Raw genomic sequence first — 21,974 nt, forward strand, 5'->3', positions numbered from 1 at the left:
AGATCATGAGCATGTACTTAGTTTGCCAAGCTATTAGACAAATTGAGTCACGAGGCACCAGCATGAGGCCAGATCGGCAAATAAACTCAAAGTACCTAAGTATTCAAAGAATTGTATTTGCATTAAAAAGAATGTCAATCATTTTTGTATTCGCACTTCACTCTAAATTGTGGCGATATACTATGTCAAGCTTTAGCGGTATAATGATTGAAGTTGGCTGGTATGAAGTAAAACATTCTTGACCCTTCTGGCAGCCATACTTATGCCTCAGCCTTAATAAAACACCGACGCGTTTTTGTAGCGTAGTTTGACATAAAAAAAGAACTGAAGTGATATTATGCATAAAAACTAAAGTTCCTAAGGCACACCTATCTTTCCTTACATGATGTGCCCCACCATCTGTATTAATTCAATCAGAGCTAGAGATAGTCGAAATGGGGGCGCGAAAACACCCGTGTACTTAGATTTAGGTGCACGTTAACGAACCGCAGTTGGTCCGAATTTCTGGAGTACCCCACTATGGCGTGCCTCATAACCAGGTCGTGGTTTTGGTGCGTAGTACCCTATAATTTAACCTTATTAATTTTTAGAGAGACGAGTAAATATTAGCAATCTTTTAGTTCTTGACAAATAAAACTTTGCGCTAGGCTATTTCTTTATAGAAATAACTACACATTTGCATTGCGCAATTTAATCGATGATGATATCGTGATAATACTTCGTCGCCACGGAACCATTGCCATGAAATATCGGCATGAACAACTTATCGCAGAAACAATTAAGATAATGGAAGCACAAAGACCAACAATATAATGGCTTGTGTCAAAAAAGAAACGATCTAACGAAATCATGAATAAATAAAAAGAAACGTTAAGATGAAAAAAATAATTTTGGCGCCGATAACCAAAAGAAAGCAAAACTAATGCTGCCAGCAGCAAACTAGAGATGGTCGTCACCATCACAATTATTGTATTGTCTTACCTATCGATTGAAAGAAGGATAGAAAAGTGCATTGATGAGCCTATAAAGGACGCAGAATCTGACACAGACAGAAGCAAAACGCCGCATTCAGGGCGCCGTTGGATGCGTAAAACGCACGTCATACTAGCTCACTGAACCCCGGTGTCGATTCAAACAACGCGCTCATACATCTGGAACTGCGTTCCCTTTTCACCTAGTTCTGCTGAGACAGTTCTTGCTAAACGCAGTCGCCAACTCGGACTGGTAGATGGCGATGGCTATAGGTACTCGCTAGGCATCGTCCAACCGAAGTATTCTTCTGAAGTGCAAGCGACGGGTATACGCGACACGCTCCGGTCAGAGTACCAATTCGCCATGAATTAATAGACGATAAAGGTCGGTCGCCCCTCATCAGGAATTGCCCGAAACGACACGATTGTCTGACAACGCTTTCTTTGCACGCATTCAGGCTCTCGCGGTAAACACGAGCACACGAGAAAGCAAAATTGGCGTCACTGCTATATTTTTACTTTGTCTTACTCCCCTGGCTGATGCAGCAACGCGCTTTGCGAACGGTACACACACTCGCCCGGGATGCTTAGTATGGAGCCAGTGCGTCGACTCAAAACGACACGCTGGAGTCATTCATCCGGTATTTGCGCTCGTCGGTGGCAGGCCCGACGCATCACGCTCACGTATTCATTGACTCGGACTGTGGAGGGCCGTCAGGCGTTAGAGACGGGCACAAGCTTGCTCCTATATTAACGCGATAGTATTAAAGACCCTGTGTCGCAGAAAATGTGGCGTTGGTGTCGGTAACGACGTCCGTAGGAGAAAAAAATCATCACGAACCACGCACGCCGATTCATGGAGGCCCTCCACGTGCCGCACAGCCGTTATAGTGAACTAATTGAATGTCTCAAAGTAAAATGCGTCGGAAAATTAGTAAATTACGACTCAAACACACACCTGAGAGCATCGCATTGTAATTTGAATATACGAGAAAACGTAATTCTGCTAAGGGGAAACACAAATCCCTTTTCCAGGTGCCGCTTAAGGTGTGTCCTAGTAGGAGCAGCGCGCTCCAGGGAACCTGCTCCAGGAAACTTGCCAGGAAAATATTACGCTACAAAATTTGCAGTTGCCGCGAAGCGTGAGAAGTAGTCAGAGATTTTTTAACTCTTTCGCATTCCGCTCTTAAAGGCAATGCTTAAGCGTCCTCCCAATTTTGTTTGTTTATTCCTTGCTACCGCTGAATTCAGTAGAGAATGGGAGGAGGACTTTCACAAAACACTGGGTGTTCTGTGCGGTTGGCAATTGCAAGGTTTCAGTGCATTTCATTTAAGCTTTTGTTATGATTCCCCATCAGTATACGGAATAACATACGAGCGGTTGCAAAGGCGCCGGCAAAAATCTCAGTTTTTTCTAATAAGAAGTCTCTCTCTCTCTCTCTCCCTGCATTGTTGCAGCGTTCTCTAACATATCGCTTTTTAATAGGAGTGGTGATGGGCTCAAAAATATGCATTCTCTGCAGTTACGGTTTTCCAGCTCTCTTTGTTTCTTTACAATCAGTTCTCTTAACTAAATATTCTCAACTGCTATCAGCTTCAGAACTACCACGCAGGCTGCGCTGCTGGCTTTTCTTTACCAGCGCAGCCATGCAAACTCTTAGCTCGCCTTCAACGTGGAGCTTGTGAAACTCAACGTGAAAAACAAAAATTACGGGTTCCTGGCTCGAAAAATCGCCTAATGGATTTGTTGTCTATTAATATGAAGTAAATACACGGTTACTTTTATTTTCTAGCCGCTGAGCATCCCACACGGCCACTCATCGACTGATATTTTTGTCGACCTGTTTATCTACGTTCAGCACCAAAAAGGATGTATACTTCTCTACGCTCATTTGTTCGTCGACGTTAGACGACAACGTTAGATGTGAAGCCATCCTCGCCGTTCTCGAAGAGGTAGGTCTCGGTTGTTTGGATGTTTCTATGTATGCAAAGCAAACTCTCTATGCGATCTTTCTTTGCGAGCACCGGGTAGGCCACAGTTCTTTACGTCACGCCTTCTACGGCATCCCCCAGGGCGGCGTACTGAGACCTGCGTTGTTTAACCTCACACTCATCAATCGCCTTCCAAGCACAGTTAAATTATGAATGTGTGCGGATTACATATGTGTTTCGGCGTCTGGAATAACACGCTTACAGGTGCGAGCAAGGTTCCACAAAGCTGCCTCTCAGCCTAGCCTTTACCTCCGCCATCAAGGCCTACAGATTTCATCTGGTAAATGAGCACTTGTGGCTTTGAAGCGTAAGGCCATGACGCACTACATCGTATTAATCAATGAGCATATAACACAATTTTGGTAATACTAATTCCTGGGTATCAAAACTGACAGAGTCCTAATTGTCATAAGTGACAAAGCTGTTGACAGGCATCTGTCGCATTTTATAAGTGCTTCGCTGGAAAGATCTGGGTAATCTCCACAAGCGCTGTGCTGCAACTGGGTTTTACATGCCAAAATCACTTTCTGTTTATGAGTCACGCCGTAGTGGAGGACTCCGGAAATTTCGACCACCTGGGGTTCTTTAACGTGCACCTAAATCTAAGTACACGGGTGTTTTCGCATTTCGCCCCCATCGAAATGCAGCCGCCGTGGCCGGGATTCGATCCCGCGACCCGTGCTTCGTTCTGCCGAAGGGCACGTGCACATCGCGAGGCTCTGCCATCTTGCTTCACACATGCCGCGAGACCTTTGACTCCGTCTAGTTCTACCTAGCGTCTAGTACTAGTTGCAGAATTGAAGCTGTCAAATAGTTAAGCCACATTTGTTTAGCCAAAATCTTAGGGCTAGCAACAATTTCTCTGTCCTAAAATTGTGTTAAAAAAAGCATTGGCGTTTCGTCTGTGATATTGAAGACGGTTATCGCAAAAGCGATTGTAATCCTATAATTTCGCTTAAGCAGGTTTCACCCGTGAAGTGAGCCACTCGTGAAGAGGGTAATTCCTAAAATCAGTTTGTTTTTCCTTGTGATCGCTGCAGGCTGAGGTAAACAGAACGCCACCTCGACTGGCACGGCCTTCAGCTCTCTGCAGCCTAATAGTTTCGTTCTTGCGCGTTCTGATAGCCGAAAATTGTCGCGCCACAGTTTCGCGGATAATCGAACTTTTCAGACAGACATGTTTATATGCATTGTATGGAGAACTCGCTCTATTTCGCAATACCGATGAGCGCGCTGAGTCTAAACATTTGAACGTAAACAGTTAATTTTGTTAATTAGCGATTAGTTATGATGTGCCACCTGTCAACCCGTGGTCGCCACCACTGATGACATTTCTCCGGAAGAACCATCCTTTTATTTGAAAACGGCTATGTTTAAGTAGTACTTAACGTCTCCTTAAAGACACGTGGTAGAAAAGTAAGGCCTTTCACGTGACTGGAGCGAAACCTTAAAAACATGCAAAATCCGCTTAGCTGACCGAACCAAGGTTTGCCATCACTCGGAGATACATTTTTTTTATTTCGCATAATTACATAATTCGTCGTAATTATTCATTAAGCTTCTTACTTATATTTAGATGAAAAGTGTCAATGAGACAATTGTGGAGTAACACGAAAAACTCCCGAAACAGCTTTATGCTGTTTAATAAGTGCTACATAAAAGTTCTCCTGACACACACACACACACACACACAAACACACACACACACACACACACACACATATATACATATATATATATATATATATATATATATATATATATATATATATATAATATAGGGAGAGAGATAGAGAGAAGCGTTATAATCAATCACCTTGACACGATGCTTAAAAATTCATCTGCCGTTACAGTCTAAAAAGTGCCAGCAGCTAAGCTGTGGCGTGTTTTACCTCAATCGACGCGTCTATGAACATTTATTATTATTATTATTATTATTATTATTATTATTATTATTATTATTATTATTATTATTATTATTATAGAAGGACACAGACAATGAATGCTTCTTTCGACGGTGGGTGATTTATTCTTATTCTCTTATAAGGTGGGGGTGACGTGCGCAAGTACCAGCGCATGGGAGACGGGAATTGCACAATATTTACAACTCCACTGTGAACTATCTAATTAAAGCAAGTAAACAAAACTAGGCGTAATAATCAAGCCCTCTCATCGGCCATTTACAGTATAATTTTTTTCGGGATAATTTTGATAAAACAAGAGTTACACCGCTTTTTGTAACCATACTTCCTCCGGGGACGGCCATGTATTGACAGCAGTCGGGAATTATGCAACGTTTATAACTTCACTGTGAACTAATTATGGTAAGTAAATGAAACTCGGCATAATGATAGTCCCCTTAGCGGCCAATCACAGTAAATTTTTTTTAAGGTTACCTACATTAGACTGAGAGTTGCAGAGCATTCGGGGGAAACGGGAGACGAAAATTTTTTGATGTCGACACGATGCCTATAGACGGACGCACATCGACCACCGCCGTAGGGCAGCTACATAACCTTCACTGTAAAGATCGCCGAATACCCGAAAGATATCCCAGTGCGGACTGCCCTGCCTGTGAACTAAGGGCAACATTGGACCATGTGTTGTGGGAGTGTAAAGCCATCGGCTCCTCCTCCAGCGAGGACAGGTGGGCTGCACTCTTGGGCAGCCCCGAACTCAACGACTAAACCCTGACCGTCTAGAGGGCCCGCGATCGGGCCGTCAAGCTCGGCTTGGCGGTCCCTACCTGGGACTAGCCGGGTGGCGCGGGGTGTTCCCTGCGTCTTCTCTGGACCGAAAAAAAGTTATTTCACTCACTCACTCACTCACTCACTCACTCACTCACTCACTCACTCACTCACTCACTCACTCACTCACTCACTCACTCACTCACTCACTCACTCACTCACTCACTCACTCACTCACTCACTCACTCACTCACTCACTCACTCACTCACTCACTCACTCACTCACTCAAACCTGAAGTGAAACCTGCATGAACGAAGTTTTTCTTTCCCTCTTTTTTCACACTTCGGAGGCATCTTTGTGCAGTTTATTATTGGAGGAAGCTCCAATTCTACTCTACAAACAAAATTCTGCATGTCCAGCTGACCGCAAGTATTCACAAATAATAGGAAGACGAGCATGCTATCGACACAGCGTGTTTAGAGGCCTAATTTCTCACGTTCAATGCTTGGAATCCTGTATCAAATGAGCTGCTCACAGTCGAAACGCTCTGCCTTTGTGAAAGTTGCTCCACGATGGAAAATATTTTCACTTGTGAGGTTTTTCTGCGCTTCTCTTCACATGAGTTCTAATGACCTGTGTAAAATAAGCATTTTAATAAACAAATACAGTAAAAAAATGAGAAATTCCAATTAATGTTATCCCTCCTAAATATGGGACCGCTTTTCATTGATTTTCAGGTACGATTATAGCTGTTTGTCCTACATTGAACCTCTTACGTGAATTCTAAATGAACTTGTTAGCATAGAAATGTAGTACGTACCTAGCAAGGCTAGAGCAACTACAAGCTGGTAGGGAACCATGAGGGCATTAACATTGCGCTTCTTTATTGTTTTTAAACGCAACATGTCTTTTTTTCGCTACTTGCGCCAGCTAAGCAAAAAACTTGAGTTTGATGTAATAGTTCTGCGGAAACCGCAAAGTGGAGAGAACTAATTAAAGAAGAGAAAATGAGACATCCACCCAATCGTAGCAATTGATACAAGTAAACCCATACGGGTTCCTCGAAAAAAAAGAAAAGCTGAAGGAAAAGAAAAGCTGAAGAAAAAGAAAAGCTGAAGAAAAAGAAAAGTTGAAGAAAAAAAAGCAATTTTTTTTCTTCAACTGCGCAGCTTTGCTTTAGAGGAACCCGTATGGCTTTCCTTTGTATCACTTGCTACGATTGGGTGGATGTTTAATTTTCTTTGTTTATAAACAAAAGTACTTCTATAGAATAATTTTCCGAACTGCATGTGATTATATGCGGAACAGCTCAACCTCCCTAAAGTCACGTATGAGCTGTTCGTGCACTATTTCACTGTTTTGTTTTTCGAACTATAAACCGACTTGTCAAGGACCATTACTCTTCTTTCAAAAGTTGCCGTTAATTCTATGGGAGAGTGGTGCAGACGGTACAAAATGAAGAACACTGCAAATGATTTGTAGGATCTTTTACAGATGACGTTATATAAAATTTTACTGAAAATACAACCTAACAGTGCACTGCATGTTGTAGTGAATGATACCAATAGCTCGAAAAATTAGATCCGGAACTTTGTTAGAAGCATTGAAAAACGAATTACGCCTAAGCAGAAACGGCTGCACGGCTAGAGAGAAAACAATCGATTTAGCGTTCTAGAACTTCCAAATGCTAACCAAACATTTGAACGCGAACGCTGGTTTGGATGTGGTTGATGGATGGCGTGACTTCCTGCGTTAAGGATGATTTATTCGCCTTTTGTATTGCGGAAGTGGATGTCGCCATTGCGATAATCCGCTTATCGGCTTTTATGGTATCTACAGGAAGTTTATTTGCGACGAAGGCGTATGCCAGCGATGACTGGTTCCTGAAATCGCATTTGAAGGCGACTGCGAAACAGTGAAGACCATCGTAAAAGCGTATTTACTGTGTTTCGCCCTTTCGGCATATTCTCTGCAATCTGCAAAGTGAGTAAGAAGATGGGTAAATGTTGCGATACGTTCATAAATTATCAGTATTTCACAATACTTATAGCCCATGGGACACACGTACCAACCTTAAATATGGCCAATTCTATATATCCCAACACTCCCATTCTTGGAACATGAATAACCTGCGACTTCTTTAAAAAAAAAAGAAGAAACATTGAAGCCCCTTTCAAGCAAACAGGAGCTCACTCGCCAGAGCAGCATCTCAATTCACTCGTCAGTTAGAAAACGATGTACGATGATAAAGCATTCCCCAAAATCCAGTAATGTCTAACCCACCGCGATAGCTCGTCGCCTATGGCGTTGCTCTGTTGAGCATGAAATCGAAGGATGGATAGTGACCAGGACACAGCCGTATTTCTCTTAGAAGAATGAAGGTAAACATGCTTGTGCAGCATGCATTCGATGCAGATTAAAGACCACCAGGTGGTCAAAATAATCTAGAGATTGCTGCTACATAGTGCTTCCTAGCGCGCATGCTTTTTCGGGATATCAGATCCAACAGTATATGTTTTCGCAGTCCTTGATCATGGATGCAATCCATATTTTTCACTAGAGAATAGTCGGTTGTTTAACAAAGAAAGCAGTTATATCAGTTCTCATTACTTTATCGCCAATCACAGAGTCGCAAAGCTGGACAATGAGGTCCAATTATAATAATTATGGTCTATCGCCGGACGTGTTGTACTTCTATGCTGCTTTAACATATGTAAATACTGATTTACGCACAGTGTTTTTTGCACACAGCTAGAGCAGCGTTCTTGAAGTAAAGGAGCGGGTTCTCATTTTCAATAGTAGAGCAAGCCAATTACTGTTGGAACATAACTGCCATTTCGATCCTTGCACGCAAGTGGCCTCTATAAGGCCAAAAGTAAAGGAAAATAAGTTAGTATAATTTTTCTTGATGTTCAACTAGGCCTGATTAATAAAGGGTTAAAAATGACTTGTACTGGCAGGCTACATTTCACCGAATTAAACGTTAGAAAGTTGCAGTGTGGACTAAAATTGTACTCGGATAGATATATCCCGCAGCAGGAGTGGAATGACTGAAACTGTAATGAATTTTCAAATCGTAATTTTTACATCCGTTTAGTAACTTATGTTAAGTACTGACCTTGCTTTTAGTAAAATTATGCCACGCAGTGCATTTACTACCACACTGATTTGCTTTTGAGCGGAATTCTACCGAAATAATGTTTAGTTCAGTCGGATAAAAAAATATGCGGTATTTTGAAATTCCCAAATATGTACTAAAACACATGTGCGTAAATTTGCACGTTGTTTTACTTTTAGCACAATTTGGTCGCAGTGGCAAATTGCATCGATGTAAACATTTTTGAACCAATGCGTCTCTAAAATATGAACATGCGCTAGCGTGTCTGTACTACATTTAGGTAGTTAGTTTTAGCGCTATAAATTTACACGCCGTTTCAGTGAAGCAGCAATTCGAACACCTACGAGAGAGTACATAACCCGCACGCAGGCCCTACTTGGCATCTCCTCGTCGCAGCTCAGAATACATCAACGCTGATTTGCACAAAACACGGCTGCTAGTCTTACATAGTCAGAAAAGGTAAAAAGGTAGTGAACAATCAAAATTATGGTTTCTTTGGGAAGACTAACTTGTAGCATTTATCAGTCAACAAAATCTCCTAAGAACTGCCCTGAAGAAACAGCGGTAATATTTCCTGGCAGCCCCACCCATCAAGCATGCCCACTGCTGACAGGCTCATACAAAGAAAAAGAGATAAAAAACATGCAGATCGAACGCACATTCTGGAATCTACGTCGTGCGAAGCATTGGTGTAAGGGCACTTCAATGTTATATAACTAAATCCGATTCATCAAATTGTGTTCATTTTCATCTTGTGCAACGTGCAACCTGACGTGTGGCATATGCAACTGTGCAACTGATGTTACCTCACTATATATACTGTATTACATTATGTACAGATCATCTCGTAAGTACTGAGTTCGGTACAAGCGGCAAGCGCGGGTAGCGTGCAGAAATACAAAGTCGATAACCAGCTGAGAGGTTACTGCTGGCGAGAGTATGAAATAGACAGAAGCTGGTAGATTTATTTTAAAGAAAGACATTAAAAACGCCGCAGTTTGCTACTCGGCGTCACATGTGTAGACGCACCACCGCTGTAGATTTCCCTTCGTTGCTAGAAACATTTGTCAACGAACATCGTATTGCACAGATAAATAAAGGAAAGAGACTGGGACTAAATCTGCAGCATTAGCATCACCCAATAGCGTGAGCACACACATTAAGTAAACAAGCATGGAACGTTAGGCAAATGCATGTTTTTCATGTAAGCGTCGCACGGCCTTTTCGAATGTATTTCGATCACTGAAGAGGCGTAATTGTTTTGCTGAAAGTACAGCGTACGCACACGTGCAATAGGTCAGAAGCTCAGCCTCCGCATGTCCGTTCTGCGTCGGCTACCAAAATTCCATGAAATCCCATAAATTGACGACTAAAGGCAGTTACTCAGCTGGACAAATATGGGCAGCGGTACCCCGAAAAGACAGCGATCGCCATTTTGGCTGGGACGTGCTTTGTCTATATTATACATGGCGTAATAAATCGTTTCCTCGGACTGACCTCGTTCACTCCAGTAGATGAAATATGGCCTCCGCATTTCTATTTGGGTCATGGTTTAAGGAGAGGGGGGGGGGGGGGACGCGTGAGTGGAAAAGGAGACGTCCGTCATCCCAGTGCACAACTATACACGGTGAGATTGTTCCTGCAACTTTTGAAACATTCGTGCGGCTCATGTTCGTCGGTTATATTTGAAGAAAGAATATTTGCAGCTTCTGTAGATGCGTGTGTGTGTGGCATATGTGATAGATCAAACACCCATCTCATCATCATCATCATCATAATCATCATCATCATCATCAGCCTGGTTACGCCCACTGCAGGGCAAATGCCTCTCCCATCTATTTGGGGCTTAAGATGTTATACTTCTGGCACCCAGCCTCCTTCCAACAATTTAACAGACGCTTCACTTCGCGAACAATTATTTGCTAGTTGTTGCTCGCTCACGCTGGATTCGAACGATTGCCGCGCCACTGGCCGCTCAAGGCATTTTGTCAGTATTCACGGGCTGCTTTCGCTCTCGCAAAGAAACTTTATGTAGCACGTACATAGTTAGCAACAGAAAGGGATAACGATAATCTTTAACGTTGCTCTACAATTTTCTCATTGACACTGATATCTAACTATAATATTTGAGAACGTGAATATATAATTAGGACTAATTATGTAATTAGGTAGAATGCAAAATATACGCCGAGTATCTCCAGGCGATGGCAAACATACTTTCGTCCAGCTACGTGGCATTTGCATATTAACAAATCTTGGAGCACGGTAGTTGCGACACTCTGTTTATGTATGCATACATGCTTTATAAAGCATATGTATGTTATGTAACCTCGGCAGCAAGCTTGCAGTGTTATCTTGGCGCTCTTCTACACGCTGGTTCTCAATATCAAGGGGTGAAGACCCACGCTACGGTTACACACGGAGCAAGCTTGCGATATCACTGCAACGAAACAGGGGCGCCATCTCTCACCACTAAGGCTTAAGTGACATGCCACGAAATGGCAGAAGCGGCGCCGGTGGTCGGTCCTTGTGATTGCATCGGATTGGTGTTACTCAAAGCAGCATACGCACGTGCAGTAACGTTCGAACAATACTTTCATGACGCCTGGTGGTTGGTGTGCTGTGATCAGTGGTAGGCCACCGTCCTGTTTCTACGCCGCCTGGTAGTATGGTACCAGACCACGCTTGCCGCCCAAATCCACTGCGCATCTCTTCTCGAGGTGCGCCGAAATGTACTCCTCCATGAGTAATGCACATTTGAATGCCGTATAGTCGCAAGCCTAGTTCTGACGACTATCACTGCGTCGGTGATAATGAGCCACCGCGACTTCGTCGGTAACCTACTTTGGTTGAGGTATGAAATAGTCGTCAATCTTTTAATGCTTTTTGGGCCACCAATAGCGGTATACTTTGCGAACTTCATCATGTACGGGTGAACTACCCACAGCGCCCTAGTGGCGTTTACTCGCAAACCTATGACGCCTTATGTCATCTCAATCAATGGGCGGACCATTTCCTATGTCAGAACCTACAGATTTCTTGGCGTAATTATCGACCGAGACCTCTGTTGGAGCCCGCACGTAGCTTACATGAAACGACGCCTAACAGCAACCTCCCAGTTGTTTAAATACCTGACAGGAAAGACGTGGGGGATGTCAGTAGACGCAATGCTGAGACTCTACAGAGCTCTCTTTCTCGGTTTTTTAAGATACACTCTACCTGTACTGAAAAACACCTGCAAGACAAATATTCGTGTTCTGCAGGCAGCACAAGCTCAAGCGCTCAGAGTTTGCCTTGGTTTGCCCAGATGCACGTAAACAGAGGCAACTATTGCGATTGCTCGGGACCATCCATTGCAAACACACATCACGGTGGAAACCCTGCGAACGCATATCAGACATTTGGCACGGGCCCCCTATCACCACCTTGCAACACTACCTTCAGACAGGCACCAAGCATCATTCTCAAAAACTATTGTCAAGTACAACGACAAACTTCCCTCGGGCTTCACCGCTGCATCTAAACCATCGATGCCCCCTTGGTGCCTTGTCAGCCCCACAGTCCATCTCAACGTGCCAGGAATCGGGAAAAAGTCTGAGCTGTCGTCGCCTGTGCTGAAACAACTGTCTCTGCTTCTTCTGCACGAGCGGTACGCAGACCGTGCACATATTTATACTGACGGTTCCACAAACATCCAGTGTTCGTCCGGTGCTGTAGTCGTCCCAGAAAGAGGTATTACCATCAGCTTTAGGACTGACCACCCAGCGACTTCTACATCTGCGGAACTAGCTGCTCTTCGAGCTGCACTTTGTTTTGTCAATCGGGAACCACCTCGACAATGGTCAATTTTCAGCGACTCAAAGGCAGCCCTACAATCTGTACTATCAGCTCTGCGTCGCGGGCCATTCGAACAGCTCGTATTCGATATTAGATGCCTACTTCATACATCACATGAGAAAGGACATCACGTGACGTTTCAGTGGCTGCCAAGTCACTGCGGCGTCATCGGAAATGAAGACGCCGATAAAGCCGCTCGGACAGCTCTTGAAGACACACAGGAAGAGGCCATACCACTTTCACGGCCCGACGCAGCCAGCAGACTTCAAGTGCTTGCACGGGAGATCACGCTCTCTCTATGGTGCACACCCAGCAGCCAGACCAACCGCAGCAATCATCAACACGACCTGCCCTCCTTGATGCATCTATGTATGCCAACCGGACTCCGCCGAAGTGAGGCCACCCTGCTTTATCGCTTATGGCTAGGGGTGGCCTTCACGAAATCTTACTCGTTTCGCATTCGAATGGCCGACAACGCTCTCTGCAATGCCTGTCTTTGCGAGGAGACGCTGGAACACATTCTGTGCGACTGTCCTGAATATAATGTTCAGAGACAGTCCATGGCGTCCGTTCTAGCGCACCTTGACAATAGACCGTTGTCAGTTGCAACCATTTTCACATATCGCCGGCTGAAGTCATCGCAGCTGAAGGCGACGAAGGGACTACTTCGGTTTATGAAGGATACGGGCTTGGACAAGCGGCTGTGACAGTGATGTCACGTACCGCACAAGAGTGACAGACTGTAACCAACGATGTGTGTGCCGTGTTATGTGCCCTCTATCTCTTCTCCCCATCTTTCATCCCCCCCCATCCCGCTCCCATGTGTAGGGTAGCAAACCGGTTAGGCAAAACTGGTTAACCTCCCTGCCTTCCTTCTCCACTTTTCCTTCCTTCCTTCCTTTATTGTTTGTTTGCAATTCCCTAACTTGGTGACGGGACCTTTCACGCAAATGCCACACATTTTCCTCACCCCCTGTGTTCCATAGCTCCATGTCTATTTCCATGTCCTAGCTGGAAAAGAAAAGCCTTCCGCTCAACATGTACTGTTCCTGGATAGGAAATCTGTCTAAGAGCTTCACTTACATGATGTCGCAGCCAGAGTTTGCTTCAATAATTGCAGCATTCATGTAACACAGTTACACGCGCCGTCAAATTTATAGTAAAAACAACAAAACTAAATGTGGTTCGCAAATCGACACATTGTATACTTGGCCACATGAATATCTTAATCACCCATGTAGGAAGGCGCGTCAGAAAGTCTTTCCCGCTATATTTTATTAGCTAAAATAGGGCACATACAGGTACTTCCAAATATATGTACTATTCTAGGTGCCTTACACTATTTTTGCCACGTACTCTCCTCACCGCTAAAGACACTTGTTCCATTGCAGCTCTAAATTTGAGATGACCCTGCAGTCTGCCACGTTGTCGTCAATCAGCGAGGCATGAGGCCTCCCCGAACCTCGTTGTCGTGGAAGTCTTCACGGCCGTTTGCGAACTCACAGCACCACCACGTCGCAATTCGTAATAAATTAAGCTCTGATATTAAAAAAGCCAGGACTAGTTATTACGAACATAAGTTTGCTGATATCTGCAACAACCCTAAACAAGTATGGAATACAGTAAACCAGCTAATGTCCAACAACAAAAGAGACGGCATCTCTGAACTCGTTATAAATGGAGTGCCTTACACAGGGGCGTCGCTTGCTGACAAACTTAATGAGCACTTTCTTATATCAGGGGCTTCAAGTAAACCTCAGGCAAGTAATTGTGATTTTACAACGTATATCACGTCCAACATCCAAAACTCAATATTCATGTTTCCCACTACTGAATTAGAAATCTGTACAGTAATCAAAAACCTAAAAAATAACAGTGCATGTGGTGCTGATGATATTAAAGTTCAACCTATAAAATCCATCAGTCACATGATTAGTCAGCCACTTATGCATATATGCAACCTGATTCTGAGTACCGGAATATTTCCAGATAAATTAAAAATTGCAAAAATCTCTGTCATACACAAGGGAGGGGATAGAAATGACATAAATAATTATAGGCCAATTTCAGTCCTACCAATCCTCTCGAAAGTAGTTGAACAAGTTATAAACATCAGGCTACTAAACTTCTGCAAGCGAAACGATATCATCGCCGAACAGCAATACGGATTCCAGAAAGAGAAATCTACTGAAATGGCGCTAGTAAAAATTAAGGATAAGATAATAGACAACTTTGAGCAGAAAATATATACAATAGGTGTTTTCCTAGACTTTAAAAAGGCATTCGACTCCATTAAGCACCCTGTTTTACTGTACAAGTTATATAAATATGGCATTAGAGGAACGGCTCTCACATTAATAAAGAATTACCTCCTAAATCGCCACCAGTACACGAATATTACGAATGCAAAATCCAGTTTAGGTCAGATACATTATGGAGTTCCACAAGGATCAATTCTTGGGCCGCTGTTATTTCTGCTCTATATAAATGATATAATTAACGTGCCCTCTACACCAGAAATAATAATGTACGCTGATGATACCAATGTATTCTTCTGCGGACAAGACCTAAAAGTCCTCCAAGTAGAAACCAATGTATGGCTGGAAAATTTGTCCACGTGGCTCTACGGTAATGAATTAGAGTTAAACACTAAAAAAACTAAGTACATTATATTCCGCGCTCGTAACAAGTGTATAAAACAAGAAATAGTTATCCAATTTCGCGATGAATCTATCGAACGTGTACCAACACATAAATTTCTTGGTGTCATCTTTCACGAGCATCTTGACTGGTCACCTCACATTGAAAAAGTTCGCACTGGTATATCTAGGTCCATTGGTATCATGCATAAAATAAAGAGCCTTTTGCCTATCTGGCTAAAGAAACAACTATGCTACACACTGGTACATTCGCGTTTCCACTATTGTCTTCTTGTCTGGGGCACTGCACCTAAAACAAGCATAGAAAACATATATTTATTACAAAAGAAATTTTTGCGCCTAATAGATAATGCACCATACCTTAGCCACACTGCCCCACTGTTTAGAAAACATCAACTGCTTACACTGTGGAATGTTATAAACAAAAAGATAGCGTTAGCTAGTTACCTACAAATGCATTCCGATCCTACGGCTTTTTTTCAACAATATCTAACGAAAGCACACACCTACAACACCCGGCACATATGTTACAATAAGGAAAAAATACGTACAAACTACGGCACCCAGAAACTTAGCTACAGAATTTCCAGTTTTTTAAACGATCACCATCCTGCTGTAAACATTATCCAAGAAAGTAAATCATTCAAAGCTTTAAAATATAGCATCACTATGTATCTATTGTCACTGCAGGCATAACCACTCTTTTTTTTTTTCTCTGTTGTCTCTTACAGCAATTTTCCCAATTGTACATACATATTCAATATGACATAACTCTCGTCTCAATGTTACCAACCACTCTGTATTTAGATCATGTTTAGTGTTGATTTTATGCGCTGAATGTCTTGTGCTCTCGAATGGGAGCAAGGGCACAGACTCCTTGTCAGGCAACCACTTGCCTTTTGGTCTGCGCCCTAGACAACTGTACCACGTTGTCTGAATAAACTCTTTGAATCTTTGAAAACAATTCTCAAAGCATGACGCCTTTCCCCATGCGTGTGCTGCATTTGCCTGTGGATTTAGATGCGTGTTACGTCCCTTGCTCCATAAATAACGAATGACACTTTGTTGCTCGCGTCCAGCGGATGTGCGTTGCACAACCGCCATCTTCCACAACTGACATTAGTGCCGTGCCGCAGAGCTATACATAAGGCTGGGCCGGTCTAACAAAGGCTCACAGCTGAGAACTGATATGTTGACTTTCCACTTACAACCATAATTTGGCAAAAAAAAAGGGGCAAAGAATTTCTTATTTGCCTTCGTAATCAACTTACGATAGCGCTAGAGAGATGTGAAAGAAAACGCGCAAACACAACCCCAAAACCAAATTCGTTAACGCTAGGGGGTAGAAGCCGTACCGCGAAAACACGTTAAGCTGCAGCACGCTACAGCAAATTATGAAATATGGAAGTGGAAAGTGAAATATGGAATTACACGGAAGTGCATTGTATTGCACAAGGGAGGCAAGCTTTCATGCACGCCTATTGGCGTTCATGAAGGTGGTGTCGAAAGCGGAGTCAGCGCATTCGAAGAAAAAGTTAGCTAGTTGCTTCACTGCAACATAAACGGAGGATCGATTTCGCTTATTTGCGGCACCTAATATTTCCAGCATCCGGTCTATATTTTATATTGGTGGGTACCGCAGTGAGTATGTATAATAAGTTACGTCCCTCTTACCAAAACTTTAGAAGCACACTGAAAAAAATAGTGCAACTCGCGCTCTATTTTCTCACAATTAAAACTACCGTGTCCGGTGCAATACCTATGCATATATGGTACGAGGAAACAAACATTTGGAATAGCTGGTAAGAATAGCACATATATATGTAAATTAGTGTCTATTCTAACCAGATATTTTACCAATACTTTTATTATACATATTTATCTAAACTGTTACTTCATAATAATTGATCATTACTTTTCAATGCAAAATTGGAGCTCTGACACACGTTGCGTTGGCTTCACGTTTGAGATCGACTATGCCGTGGTGAGAACCATTGCGAAAAACAACGTCTCTGTAAAAATCTGGGAAAGATAAAAAAAAACCACAAATACGGCATCTTACTTCGCATCTTGGCTTTGACGAGAGCGTATTGCAGTTTAATGGCCCGGCTGCTGTGCTCCAGCTTTGTATCTGAACATCAACTGCAAGCGCCGTTCCGGTCATCTTTTGATTTGATTAGGGTTTTCTTGATAAGTGCCGCCTCTCAATGTTCGCCTCGCATTATTTTGTGCTCAGGGGATTTTCTAGTGTTTTTTTCCCTTTCTTGTGGTAAGAAATGATGAACGAGTATAAGTGACGACATCTGCTCTTGCTTGTTCATAGACAGTTTTTTTTTTCTATGACTGCTTGAATGCAAGAGTTTTGAGGTGCGGTAGCCCTAAAGGGATTTGTCAACACTTCATGAAAAGTGAGCGCACATTGCAACAAGCTTTCAGAAAAATTCAGCGCACGCTTCGATTTAGAACCTACGTATTCACGAGATTTCCCTACGCATGATAAATTATTTAACTAGAGGCAAACATTCGGCCTTATATCATTCCTCCAATTAAGAATTTCAGAAAGACTTCAACTGTGAGACAGTCGCCGGAGTGGCAGATTTTTGCAGTTTTCTCTTCGTTTTCCTAAGAGAGTTCTTTCTCGCAATACGTCACAAATATTTTCTTAAGAAAGAGAACTTTCGAGAATACAGGACTAGATTCTCAAAAATATTGTTTCTCTGGCCATGCCTGCACAAGAAAACCGGAACCTGGGTGCGTGTTTTAAAACTGTTTTGACGCTTTCAGTTGGAAGTAGACCTGCGTATGTCTCTATGTGTCCCTTTAGTTCTTTGTGTGGGTAGAACTTAGCACATGTTCTTGCTAGTTGACCGTCACTAGTGCTCACCATTTTTTTTTTCTCATGCATCTCAAAAAAGGAGTAGCGGGCGCCAATATTGGTGCCAACTTCCCCTATAACTTGATTTTATCAAAAAAATGGAAAGGCAAATTACTGAGAATTAGAATTCCGGAAACGGAGCTAATAAAAGTGTAACGACTCACCCGTTAATGGGCAGTGGCTGCGCTCAGTTCATTCAACTTTGCGTAGTTCTTATATCACGCTATTTTGCTAGACATGTACACAGCGGAGGCTGCAATCTCTTTAAAGGGACTATAAAAGTTAATATGAAGTCGAGTTAAAGTAATAAAGCAATGTTCTAGAACGTCTAAGGCGTCAGTATAATCGCGAACAGAGCTTTAGTTCCCGAGAAATTGAGGTAAATGCATGACACGATTTGAGACCCCCCAGCGACATTCCGGTACTAGGCCGATGACGAAGGCACTAATCATCGTAATTGATATCACTAGTACTCAACTACTGGTATTAAAATGTCATTTCATTAGGGTATAAGACGGAAGAAAATGCTACTTGTCTACTTCTGTTCCATTCTAAGAAAAGATAAAATTTTGACGTTACCCTTCAGTAGTATGGGTGGTCGAAAGGTTTCGTTCTGGCTCGGCTCCGCGCGCTCGCCTTAGCGCCGCGCACGCTTTGGAGTTTCAGTTGTTTCGTTATCGCGTCGTGCTGCGCTGGTTCTGCTGGCTCGTGAAACATGCATTTGGAGCAAGAAATCGAGAATGCCACGTCCATGTGATGTCACTGGATGCGCGAACGGTCCGCGAAACTTGGCCAAGGGCAGTTGCCGCGGCGAATCCAACGTTACTTATCACTGTGTGCCAACGAGGGAACCTCTCCGTTCGAAGTGGTTAAGTACCGTACCTCTGCCACGGCGCGTTGGCAAAGAGCCGAAAAATCGCATAGTGTGCTCGTTCCACTTTCGTCCAGAGGATCACGAGTTAGACGCCAACTTACAGAAGTCGTGTGGAGTGCATTTGAAAGCAATGCTTGCCCGTAGCGCTGTTCCGTCGGTCTTTCCTGCATTCGTTGAAGCGCAATAACAACTGCAGGTCGAAGGTGAGTGCCGTATTTGGTTTTCACCAAATTTCTGTAAAACCCCACGCGTCAGCGAACTTGCCACAATTTCATTCTTTCCTTCCCTCCTCTCTCTCCCTGTGATCTTTGCTTTCCCCTTTCCCATTCCCCCGGTGTAGGGTAGCCAACCGGACGTTATTCTGGTTAACCTCCCTGCCTTCTTCTTTTCTCTTTCCTCCTCCTCCTAGTTTTCACGAAGGGAAAACTACAAATGTGCGAATATGTATAGAGCCATGACATACAGTTGCCGTCGTAGTAGTACGCAACAACACCGGCAACGCAAGCCCTCAGCAGCAGGTCACGTTCATCAAACCGTAGCTGAACCGTCATTTTCAGCTGTACGCGAACAGAACCGAACTGATATATTTTTCCCAATCTTAGAACCAAATCCAATGTGGAACTGATTTGTGTATTTGTTCCTAACCGGTTCGATCACATGTTCCACCAAGAATTGTGTGGAATCCTACGAGAGCAGATGATATCTCATGCGTTAAGTTGGCGCAGCACGGGTTGGGTTATACTATGATTCAGCTTTTTCGTTCTATTGTTGTCTCTAGTGGCCTCAAAAACAGTCATGAGGCTCATGAAAGCAAATCCATTTACTCCCACAATTTTACACGTGATCGGTCAAACTCTACACCGAACGGACAGTTGGCGCGCTCTGTCTAGAAAGTGCGTCGCCAAGGATGGCTCATCGCCCAAGACAGAAGCTCACCGCGTCGTTTCGCTGTCGTCTGATACGCGGGTTGCAGTTTAATTGTTCTTTGCCTTCAGTGAATGTTCATGTTCTGTTAGCGCGTTTGGCGCTTTGTGTAAACTTTCATTCGCACAGTGGAGGAGCTAAACCTGATTAGGTTAAGAGGGAGAGCGATCCTAAAACAACGTGGGAGCAGGGAATTTAAAGTGGAATTTCACTGGATCCCAGCACAACGTTGGAATTGGTGGTAATGAGAGAGCTGAAACCTCTTGCGTTTGAAGCGCTAACATGTGCCCAAAGAATTTTAACAAAAAGTAAGTACGCAGTTCGCAATCATTTTCTGGCGCTCCACTGAACTTTACATCGAGCACGTGCGGTCCAAGGACTTGCGGACACGCTACCCCGCTGTATCGCGTAAGAAGCGACTCCGCTTCCAACAAGTTCTTTTAAGACTGGACAATCCGCTTCCCTGATTTGTCCTTTATGCGCAGAGATGAGCGATATGGAATACTTTACCTGGTTATGCCCGAAGTTAGACGAGGGCAAAAAAAAAAAAAAAATAAGCGTTGCTTCAGAGTTTGCAAAAGGAAAAAAGGTTTTACATGCGCGAACTTTGAGGATTTAGTGTTCCTTGAAGGGTCAGCAGTAATCAGGAATAAAGTGCTACGACTGTTGCCTGCGTTTCTTCAAGACATGTTGTCCGGAAAAGACTGGTGACACAACCTTGTTATAAGCTCACGGGATGCTCAGTAGGAACAACTGCCGTTTGAGCATTCCAGGCTAATCACGCGTATGTTGCTATAGCGCCGCCATTAGCGTAATTAGTTTCACAGCGGCCGGCTAATAATAGACACTATGGCAAATTTATGTAATATCAGGCTATGCGAATAGCTTTAAGGTGGCAGTCTTCTTTGTTCGTGAGTCAGTCTGCGCAATGCTCAGAAGAAAGCCAGAACAAAGCATGTATCTACGAAATTCCAAGAAGAATTGTGTTCTTTCGAGACGTTAAGTCATCCTGCTAAAAAAAAAAAAGGAGAGTCGCACAATGCGCACCAAGTTCGCCTCATTGTCAGCACGTTTTAAGTCGACATTAAGAACATAATATTTTTTCACAAATTGTGATTTACATTCTTTGTGTTTCCCGTTGAGTGCATACAGTAGCTAAAGTATTATTAAGAAACTGGAAATAGTTGTGCACTTGATAGCTACGACTTCTCACTTCTACGAAATGATATTGTTTTTCAAGAATTATTTTACAACATTGTACGCTTTGTACAGGGTCCATTGCTTGCGCATTATTACTTCATTTTCTGCCGGACAATGCGGACAAGGAGCGCGAACTATTTTGGCAGAATGTGAACCAAAAAAAAATATGCCTTACCACGTTCCCGTCCCGACTTGGGTGTCGCCTACGGTTTCTGCCGGAGGAGTTCCCCGCGTGGGATCTCTAACGGATTGAAACTCCTCAGGACTTTAATAAAGTTCTTGACTGACTGACTGCCAATTTTGCTCTATTAAACAGCTGTCAACCTCACAACTACAGGAGCATTACTGATTACAACTACAGGATCAAATTATTGAATCCGCAAGAAAACCTATTATATCCAATTTTATTGGGCCCTGTTTGCAATAAACGTAACCTAGATTCACAGCATCGGAATTTTGCAAAGAATTCTTGAATAAATGTTGAAAATCACAGGTAGTAGTCCCATGGTGTTAGATGCACCTAATGCAAGCGTCAGTCAGCGTAGTGAAGTGGCTAGGAAACGCGAAATAAACGTGTTGCCGAAAGCGGAAGTCACGCTGCATAGGCCTATAATTCCTGTCTCACACAGGATGATCTCCATGTTGTATAGAGAGATCCTAGGAAACAAACCGTAAGCAACTACAGTCATATGACACACGCTGTGAAATTTTATGGTTGGTTGCACGTTCAAAGAATTGAGGTCTCGTCTGCTGATCGCGACGCTGGTACCGAATTAAAGAAAAAAAAAGAACAAGAACTGTATCTCAGGGCTCCTTTGAAGCGTTGGGAGCTCGG

This window comes from Dermacentor variabilis, chromosome 4 (assembly GCF_050947875.1).
Source record: "Dermacentor variabilis isolate Ectoservices chromosome 4, ASM5094787v1, whole genome shotgun sequence".
NCBI lineage: Eukaryota > Metazoa > Arthropoda > Arachnida > Ixodida > Ixodidae > Dermacentor > Dermacentor variabilis.